The sequence below is a fragment of the Haemaphysalis longicornis genome, unplaced genomic scaffold (genome assembly GCF_048455015.1).
Source record: "Haemaphysalis longicornis isolate Haplotype H1 unplaced genomic scaffold, Haemaphysalis longicornis Haplotype H1 scaffold_7, whole genome shotgun sequence".
In the NCBI taxonomy this organism is placed as follows: domain Eukaryota; kingdom Metazoa; phylum Arthropoda; class Arachnida; order Ixodida; family Ixodidae; genus Haemaphysalis; species Haemaphysalis longicornis.
Genome location: NW_027526422.1, coordinates 16,007,461 through 16,017,642, shown reverse-complemented (window position 1 = coordinate 16,017,642; position 10,182 = coordinate 16,007,461). Strand labels below are relative to the sequence as shown.

Below are 10,182 nucleotides of genomic sequence, written 5' to 3'. Positions count from 1 at the left end.
TGTATGCCTGCTAGTATGGTATTCCAACTTTGCAATGTTGTGGGTGATTGCTGTCAAAATGCAGGTACTGTTGGCGATCCGTGGGTTTTTTGTAGACGGTGGTCGCGAGGGAGTTGCCATGTACCTGAAGGGTTACATCCAAAAAGTTGATAGTATCTTGAGATATGTCGTGGGGGAACTTGATTGGTTGATGGATTGATCGATCAGACAAAGTGAGCACCTGTCAGCTATCTTCCCCGAACCACCCCGTGTAGTGTATCGTAAAGACAAGAACTTAAGAGATATGCTTGTTAAGGCTAAAATTGGGGTCACGAAACAACACTCAGGCTGCCGCCCATGCGGGAAAATGCGCTGCAAAATCTGTCCCCTCATCACCCCAACCGACACGGCAACATCTAACTTTTCCAAATTTTCCTTCCGAATAAAAGAAAGCCTCGACTGTGATTCCAGTAACGTCGTATAAAGACTGCACTGCGAAATGTGTGGCAAGGACTATATTGGCCAGACCGAGAATGCATTCCGGCTCAGATTCAACAACCACAAATCCCACGTCACCTCACAGCCGGATCTACCATTTTCCAAACATATGCGCCTGCCGGACCATTCCATTGAGCATGTTAGAATTACTCTCCTGCAGTCCGGCTTCCGCTCTTCCCTCGAACGCGAGCAGAGGGAGTCCTACTTTATACATAAATTCCAGGAATTCACCCATGGCATCAATGAGGACCCGGGGCCGGGCCCGTTGGGCCGGGCCGCCTCTCATTCTTGCGGCAAAAAGCTGCGCCTTAGAAATATCGGGGCCTTGCGGGCGATGTTAAAAAAAGAAAGCAAGAAGGAAAAAAGGAAACCCCGCTTTAGGGACTAAGTCAAGCAAAACAAACGTGTAGAACGCCCCCCCCCCCCTCCCTCCCCCCCCCCCCCCCCCCCCCCCCTTTTCCGCCCGTTCGGCAACCACCACCCGTCTCATCAGTGACCTTGAACAGCTGTGAGCGCGCTACGCGGGCCCGCCGACGCACAGTATGACCGCCGCACCGCTGACAGACAAACGGCCGAAGAATGCGCCGCAAACGAAACCAAATCCTAGTGTTACTTGTTCCGCGGCTCGCTGGCCGCGCGGCAAAGCTTTACTGCACCACTCGGTTTCGTCGAAGTGGCGCCAAGACACGAGCTGCTGTAGGCTTAACCAGGAGTAAAATAAAACCGAAAATGGGACAGGAAATTCCGAGTATGGCGCGGGGACCATGTGTCGACTGGGCGGGCCGTGCATGCATGCTTAAAAATGCTGTCTTGAGGCTGCCGCTCTTGAGGAGGCCCAGGCGTTTTGTTACAGACCTTTCCTCTTCAGATGGGTGAGCAACTACATCCAACGTGCCATTACATCCAACGTGCCACTACATCCAACGAGCCACCACATCCAACGAGCAGCTACATCCAAAAGCATGTCAATACATCCATCGTGCCATCACATCCAACGAGCCACCACATCCAACGTTGGATGTGATGGCACGTTGGATGTACTGGCTCGTTGGATGTGTTGACTCGTAATCCCGGGAGACGACGGCTGTTGGGGGAAGCGAACCCTCGCCTCGGGTTCTGTTGCCGCACGCACTGGCGTCTCCGACCCCCCGTTGCGCGCCTACGCGGGCCGCTGTGTACTTCCGACGACCTTCCCTTTTCCCCTGTTTACTTTAGTGCGTTTTGTCTAACTACTTGCTCTACGCCCGTAAATTCTCCAAGCGCGCGTTTTCGAGTCGAAACCTTGTGTCTGTGTTTTTGGTCCTTTTCACTTTGGCGGGGACATGTCTGATTGGAGCTTAGAAGCGTCTTCCGGATTGGCTGCGGGTGTGCCTTAGCCTTTTCCCACCCGGTCCGCACACGCTAGGATGCGCTTTTTCCCCCAATGCGTCCCCCCAAAGCAAATATAACGCGGCCCCCTCTGGGGAGCGAGAGGGCGAGCAACACCAGGAGAGCCGCTTGCTGCCGATCGTCGGGGCCAGACGCCGGGAGCCCTTCTCCCGCCAACCATGTTTCGTTAAGTACTCTGAATCTTTTGACTGCCTTTTTCATCTATGTAATAAGTGTAATTGTTTCAAGTTTGTATGTGCTAAATGTCATCAATGTCATCCGTAAAGTAAACAAGTTAACCTTAAAACTTCTTCGACGTCTCGACTTCTTCCTTCCGATCTTCATGCTACAGTAGCGGCAGAATGTAACCAAAATACTACGTTACAATATTTTATTTTTTTAGTTTTTCAAAATTTCGTTTGATCAATTATCTCCATTTACGTAAAATTGTGCGATGTCGTGGCTTTAATTCAAGATGTGTAAATTTTGAAGTCCTTGTTCCCAAAATAGATTACGTTTTATAAATTCGCAGAACGAATGTACTGGAAGATAGCGGCCACAAGGGGCATTTCACCTAATTGACGTATACGTAGAGTTTCGTTGAATTATGTTGAATTAGTGTGGGCGCGTCGATTTCAGTATTCTGCAGTCACTTACGGCCCGTTTACGTCAAATGAGGGAAGACGAATCTTCTGCTTGAGCATCCGGTCGAAGTGTTTATCCTTCGAGGGGAGGTCAGACAACTGCGTACCATAATTTCGGCATGACCTAATAAACGCGCACGTAGGGGGTGAACAACAGGGCACAAAAGTGTCGGCTCTTGAAATCGACTGCGTTCTCGACGAATGCTCCTTTCCCGTTGACTTCCATGCCTTCAATTTTTTCAACAAAGTGGGTGCGGAAGTGAAGGGGAATTGTCGAGCTCTGTTGAAGTCCACGTGGTGTCGAGCCACCGCTAAGTACGAGAAGAGACGGGGTCGAAGTGCGATGGACGTTTTTCTCACGTGCGCGCACACTTGAGCAGTGGAATAATGCATGAAGCGTTTAAGTGATTCTGCATGCAAGCTATTTCGCGTTCCCGCGTCCTGCTTGCGCGAGGAAACAAGTGCAGCAGACAATTAAACATATCCCCGGTTAAATGAAAAACATCGAGCGGTTGGGCCATCTCGGATCCAGTTCTATAGGGCGTGACGTGCATTGGGGAAAAGCCTCCCCGTGATTTTGCTTTCAACTGAGAAGTGAAATAGATTAATCGAGGACACAGAAATCTTTAAACATTCCTGACAAGAATCAGTAAATTCCGCTAAAATAAGCATGGTTTGATACCAGTGTCATATGTCCCCTCTCCCATGTATGGTTGGTGTAGCTCGTTGAGTAAAATTTATGTTTTCAAAACGCCGCAATAGGAAGGCATCTGTGGGCAGTTTTTTGTTTTCATTCAGAATAAGAGCGATCCAAGCGCACCGAATGCTTCAATGTGTGCGTGTGATTTTTTTTGCATGCTTTTCGTATCTGCTTCTTCTTTTGACTCCCTTCCCGCCGTAAGGACACAACCGCAATCCTTATGTTGCTTCGTCACTTTCTACCGGCAAGAAATAAGCCGAATATCTCAGAAAAACTAATAACGGCTGCAATAGCGCTGACCGATCCGCACAGACGCAAACCATTTCATCGTTTATTGCCAGTAAGTTGATTAAAAATTGAAAGAAATATTTAGATTCATGATAGAACATCTCTGTTTGGTTCCCGAAGAAATACACATTTACACAGCGGTCACTTTTTTTTAAATATTTATTATTATTAAACAACAAAATCATTTGGAAGTTTGTGACATCGTTATTTCTTTTAAACTAGCGAATCCTTACAACGCAACATAGGATATCTCTAGCAACATTGAGAAGCGGCATCATGTCGTCGCATCGTGAACATCTGTCGGCAGGCTCACTAACGAGTTCACTGACACACCACCGACTCACCACTCTCTAGTGAGTAGTGAGTGACCCTCACCATAGTTTCAGATTGGCGACTGCGAGTGCAAGTGAGTGCGAGCGCAACTCGCAGTGAACTCCACTCACCACCACCCGCGAGTGTGAGCGCCATTCGCTGTGAGCCCCGTTCAACCCTTACAAGTGTAAGCGCAAGTCACCCCATACCACTCGCGAGTGGTGAGCCCCTTTCATCCCTCAGCGCTCGTGAGTGGGGCTCACGTGCCGTACCAGCCATTCTTGAGTTGTACCAGCTGCCACTGATCACGCCTCATTCATATTGCCGCGAACCATACATTGGGTTTGTTTATTTGTGTTTTGAACTTCTTCCCGGATCACGTCAGTTAGGCAAGCGACTTGGGGTTGCGGCGTCGTCGGGAAAAGTTTCCGCAGCTCCTCTCTCACTTCTGCGCGGATGGTCTCGCGTAGGCTATCAGCCGGAATCCGCATGTTGTCGACGTAGTTCGCACTGGCCGCGCCAACAAAGTTCCGGTCATACTGCTTAGCACGCATTTCGAGAGCCTTCTCAATCGTGCTGGCTTCGGTCACGAATTCAGCGATGGTTTTGGGCAGGTTGCGGACAAGTCCAGCAAACACCTCCTCCTTCACACTGCGCATCAAGAAGCGTAACTTCTTTTCTTCCGTCATTTCGGGGTCCGCGCGGCGAAATAGTTGCTTCATCTCCTCAACGAAGATCACGACCCCTTCGTTGGGGTGTTGTGTCCGAGTTTCAAGCATAAGTGCAGCTCGCTCTTTTCTCACAACGGTAGTGAATGTCTTAAGGAACTCCCTTTTGAAGTGAGTCCAGCCGGTCAAAGAACTCTCATGGTTTTCGAACCAAGTTCGAGCAGCATCTTCTAAGTAAAAGAAGACATGCCGGAAAGTTTCTTCGTCGTCCCACCTGTTGAAGATGCGGACGCGCTCCAGCTTCTCCAACCATTCTTCGGGGTCTTCAGCGGGGGCTCCCCGGAACGATGGCGGTTCCCGGGCCTGCTGCAGGACGATTGGCGACGTTGTTTCTTGCACCATGGTGTTGGTTGCAGCGTTCCTTTTCTTGGGCCCTTCTGGCATCAAACCGAACTAGGGTGGTAAATCTTGCAGGCGGAGGCTGGCTCTTGTTGGACTGGCTTGGCGGCTTCCCGAGGTTGTAGTGGGCTTGAAGGGTGCTACCCAGCACCTCTACCAGATGTCACGAAGACAAGGACGATGCAGTTGTCTTGAATGAGAAACACGTTTATTGGAGCGAACTTGTGCTCCCCTAACAACTCAAAAGAATACAGAGGCGGCGAAGCAGCGGTCAACAAAGTGACTTGCACAGGCGAGTGTCGTCGAATCGAATGCCCCGGCGTCCGCACTGCAGGCTTTTTATCTTTCGGCGCGCGTGGTTCTCGAAACGTCGATTCGCATCGAGAACATAGTAGATCCAAGAAGATTATTCTGGGCTGTTCACGTTAGATCGGAATGCTCTCCCTATCACAACAGATAACACGTGCGGCACAGAAAGAAAGAATGGAACACCCGCTTCCCTTGGCGCAGAGATAACGCAGACCGGCGCAGCCGGGCGGTAAAAGCAAAACACAAATAAACAAACCCAATGTATGGTTCGCGGCCTGAAGTCGTCCACGTGGTTCGCCTAAAACCTTTCTACGGACGATGACGAACTTTTATTTTCATTTGTTCGGACTGTCGCTTATGTTAGCATCGGGTCGATGCACTCTTAGAGGGGGGGTAATGCCGCGAACCATACATTGGGTTTGTTTATTTGTGTTTTGCTTTTACCGCCCGGCTGCGCCGGTCTGCGTTATCTCTGCGCCAAGGAAAGCGGGTGTTCCATTCTTTCTTTCTGTGCCGCACGTGTTATCTGTTGTGATAGGAAGAGCATTCCGATCTAACGTGAACAGCCCAGAATAATCTTCTTGGATCTACTATGTTCTCGATGCGAATCGACGTTTCGAGAACCACGCGCGCCGAAAGATAAAAAGCCTGCAGTGCGGACGCCGGGGCATTCGATTCGACGACACTCGCCTGTGCAAGTCACTTTGTTGACCGCTGCTTCGCCGCCTCTGTATTCTTTTGAGTTGTTAGGGGAGCACAAGTTCGCTCCAATAAACGTGTTTCTCATTCAAGACAACTGCATCGTCCTTGTCTTCGTGACAATATTACTGAAGGTCACATTCTCTACTTTTGTAAAATAGAATGTTGGTATTCAGTAAAATGTTTAAACGAATGTTTGGGGTAAATCACGGAGGAAAGTAAGTAAATTAAAGAGGATCGAAGAACGAGCTTTAATTAACGTAATAAAGAAATCGTTTCACAAATATGCGGAGTAATAATCATGCTTGAAATAAACATAATAAGAACAGACACGCTCTTTAAAAAAATTGTTCTTGGAGATTTCGAAGAAAAACATACCAATAAAAAAATTGACGAACCATTCTAAATGCAAAATTACAGGAGAAATATTTTCCTAGAAATCGAGTCAATTTATGGCATATTAAAATCAATAGCAGGAACTTCGACAAACTTCTAATTGATTTCAACTGTTCACTTTGTTATTCCTATTTTTCACTCAATCATCGGCACGTCAGAAATCGGCCGGTACAGAAATGGCCCTGCAGTGAAACTTCCAGGTTCCTACCTGTCCATGCGCTGATATGTAACTTTGTAAAGTAAATTAAAAGAATTTTGGGAACTTTGTGTAAAATATTTAAAAAAACGTGTTATTGTATTTCCCACGTTCCGTAGAATTTGAAATTTTTTGTAATTGGCTGTTTCGCTTTATTCAACTATTTATTATGACAACTTTTGTGGAAATTCGTGGCAGTGATTTCATTTTTACAGGGAATCTGTATATCACTCGTTCGTATGCATTCCTTGTCGTGGTACCTCAGCAGGATTGTTCAGCAGAACGCGCTTCGGGCGCTCTTGTTTTTTTTGTCGCCATCAAAAAACGGCCGCAGTGGCCGAGATCAAATCGGCGTCTTTGGGATCAGCAGCCCAACGCCTTAGCCACTGAGTATATATATTGCGGCGGGTTAACTGCTAAACCACATTAACGTGGACAAATTAACCACAAAGCTATTTAACGCCGCGTCGCAATCTGTAACCATCATGCACGACGGCTCTCATAGGCATGCAGCCATGCCGTTCTTTAACAGCGGAGGTGTTGCTGCTAGCCGGAACGTGTGCGGCGTGATCAGAAAACCTCGAGTCATAGTTACTTCTACAATTTACCGCGTTTGTAAGCACGCACCTTGCGAAGAGCGATGGCATCATACGGCAGTGTGCGTAGCGCTCGCAAAAATAAAGATACAAGAAAACAGCTCACATGCGTGAGCGCCCCAAGGAGGAGCACAAGACAGCTCGCATTACAGACGCCCAGTTCATAGATGCCCAGTTCGCGAAGCCGGTTGCCGCTGGTTCTAGCGTGGGCTGACGCATTCTACTTTGGGAGAAATGTAAAAGCCTGCGGACAAAATGATGCGGGCCCGCCAGTCACGCATGAATAAGACGACGATATGACGATAATTACCACTACCACAGTGAACAGCGACGACGGAGCATGTAAATAAGCAATTTCAAACCTAATTCAGTGCGTGGTGGTGTGTGTTTCAGAGCTTACATAGAAATAAATTCTCCAGCTTTGCTATGGTTCAAGCCCTGTGCGACTTAGTGCAAGCTTCGCCAATCTTTTTTGTTCTGTCTTCCTCCATCACAGCATTCGGGGTTTTTCCAAAGGCGGGCCAAGAGCCGTCCATTTGTTCTTTGTCCCGACGAGAAGATGGTCGGTAAATGTAATGACTTGCAATAGTTGCAATGCTTTTAAGATGCGAGCGATTGCGAGCTTGCTGCGACAACGCCGGCGATACCATGACGTGGTGAAGTTGCGTTTTCTGCCCGACGCGCGTGCTAGTGTGCCGCCTGCCACGCAATGGCGCGTCGTCCCGTTTGTGCAGGCAACCAGTTGCCTTCGCTTGCAGACGATGCTTCGGCTGCAGCGCCTCTGGGCCGCTGAGTGCCCTCGTTCCCGTGCTTGGATTTCGGGTCGTTTCATTTGTGTTTCCTGCAGAGAAACGTCGCTTAAATTGTTGTGCATACCTTCCTCGATTGGTGCGCGAATTGTGCAGATATGTGTCGCAGTGACCGAAACGTGATTCTGGCCGTTCCCTGTGGACTAAACGACGAATGATATCCGTCGGTGGCGCCGCGCAGTTGCCATCGGTATTCGCTGCCCTCATAACAAAACTTCCCCGCGTCTGGGGCTGAGCGTGCGTGAGGTCTGTTTTTGTGTGCGTCAAACGTGTGATGGAGGAGACAGCAGGTGAGGAGCAGCTTCGAGGACGTGTTCTGGGACCTGTGCGTTGACTAATGATACGAACAGTTTCCTGGAAAAGTTATCTGCCGCCGGCTGGTCAAAGGAAGGATCCGCATGAGACCAAGACTGCCGGTAAGCTTTCAATTTAGACCCCCATTTTCCACTGAGTGGAAACTGCATATTCCGCTGATTCCGCAGATTGATAAGAGTCGCAATTTCCGCAGCAAACGGGTTATGAAAATTGTAAGGATTTGTGAACTTTGTAGCGCTTCGTGTTCCGTGACTGCGTTTGTAAATTAGCCGAACATATATAAGCAAAAATGCAGTGTCAGCACTTCGTAAGTTTTTGCAACTACAGCCCTCAGTATTTTTTGCCATTCTAAAACCGGTTACTGCGGTCGAAAATGGCTCTAACAAACTCGCCGAAACTTCTACATATACAGAACGAGAGCGCGATAACACTGTGATGCTCACTTGGTTTGGATAAGCTATTGTGCTCACCGCCACGATATATGGCACTATAACCGCCAATATGACCCTGCTTTGTCTCCCGTTGTGTGCGAACGAGTAACAGAAAAGCACCTTCGCAAGATATTATGCTTATCAGGGAAATCTCAATGCACCAAGAATACCTTGGTGGTTGAATTATTACGCGAAGTGCCTAACACATTTTTATTTTTCAAGGTTACAAAAACAAGTGTCCAGCAGACTGACCCCCGTATTCTGAATCCCTCCTCCACTCAAAGTGCTTCCTCCACTCCGTTGAGTGGAGGATAGGGCAACACCTCCACTCGAGGTCTCCAGGCATGGAGGAAAGAATTTCTTTCCTCCATGTCTCCAGGCATTTCATAAACGTGGTGACGCCGACCCTCCGAGGAAATCCTTCGTTTGGAGGGACCCTCGAGATCGCAGTTTCGGAGGAGCAGCGAAAGGCATCTGGGGGCGAGGTTATGGCAATTTTTTTATTCAAGACATGAAAGTACGCCTAAGAAATATAACTTTTTAATGTTTTTATTTTTTGTTAAGTATTTATACAGCTATTTTAAGAAATATTAGTTTGTACGGTTGAGAGGAGCACGAAAATAACATGAACCAGGTTGACACAAATAGAAATAACTGTTTTCTGGTCTGGCCACACTGCACACACACTTCGGTAGCAGACTATAAATCTGTTTTGTTTTTGTGCACGCTGCCCCATGTCTCCACGTATCCCGTTGTATCTCCTGTCCTTTCTGATCCTCTCGATTACTATAAGTTTCAGGGCCCCCCCTCCGGATGACAGCCAAGATAACGATATGTCAGCGGAAGGGCTGGAGGTATAGGGCGGTTTGCTTCCATGCGTGACGAGCGCATATCATAGACCGGAATTGCCGACACAGTGAGCGCCTAATTATTTGTTCTTTTCGGTTCACGACACTATCGGCAGCTCAAAGCCGACATAATGTTCAAATTACAAAGTAGTGCGTGTGTAATTTTACAGGAACCACGGTGAACCCGGTAGACATGTCCCCCTTCGACAGCACGCAAGCGCGAGGTAGCAGGCGAGCACAAAGCGACGGGCACTTGGAGAGGGGCGGAGCCTCGCAGCACAGGCGGCTCGAAGAAAAAATAAAAAAATAAAACTGGGCTTTGGAGCAGACGACACGCTCGCTCGCTTCCATACGGCGATCGTCTGCTTCATACCCACTGTAAGCAGCTTACGGTAGCCGTGTCATAGTTTAGTGTGACACCTTTATTACATAGCGATGACTTTCGGTACATGACAGCGACAACCTTGTCATTGCGAGGATAAAGGCAAGTCCGCACAGATATCTCTGAGCTCGCCCGCCGTCGCAGAAAACATCACGACGCTTCGAATTACGAGTTCCAACCAACGCCTGACGACGCGTATTGTCGACGGCGAAACGTTGACGAAGGCACCCATCACAACTGTAAATGTCCCGGCGCCATAACATCGCAACGTAACCAGCAGCCGGAACGCAGGGAGCAGTGGGTGGCCGCGGTTGCTGGTGTTTGGCTCTTCAGCTCGGCGTTTGG

The 10,182-nt window shown here is 48.5% G+C and overlaps 1 long non-coding RNA gene across 4 annotated transcripts in view; it reads left to right on the top strand.

The window, feature by feature from the left end:
- The first annotated feature begins 7,736 nt into the window (after window positions 1–7,736).
- Window positions 7,737–10,182, top strand: part of LOC144147127 (uncharacterized) — a 442,884-nt gene continuing 440,438 nt past the window's right edge. For all 4 annotated transcript variants that reach the window (XR_013317829.1, XR_013317828.1, XR_013317827.1 and 1 more), the window contains exon 1: window positions 7,737–8,277. This is a non-coding gene — a long non-coding RNA (uncharacterized LOC144147127). The remainder of the gene's footprint in view (window positions 8,278–10,182) is intronic.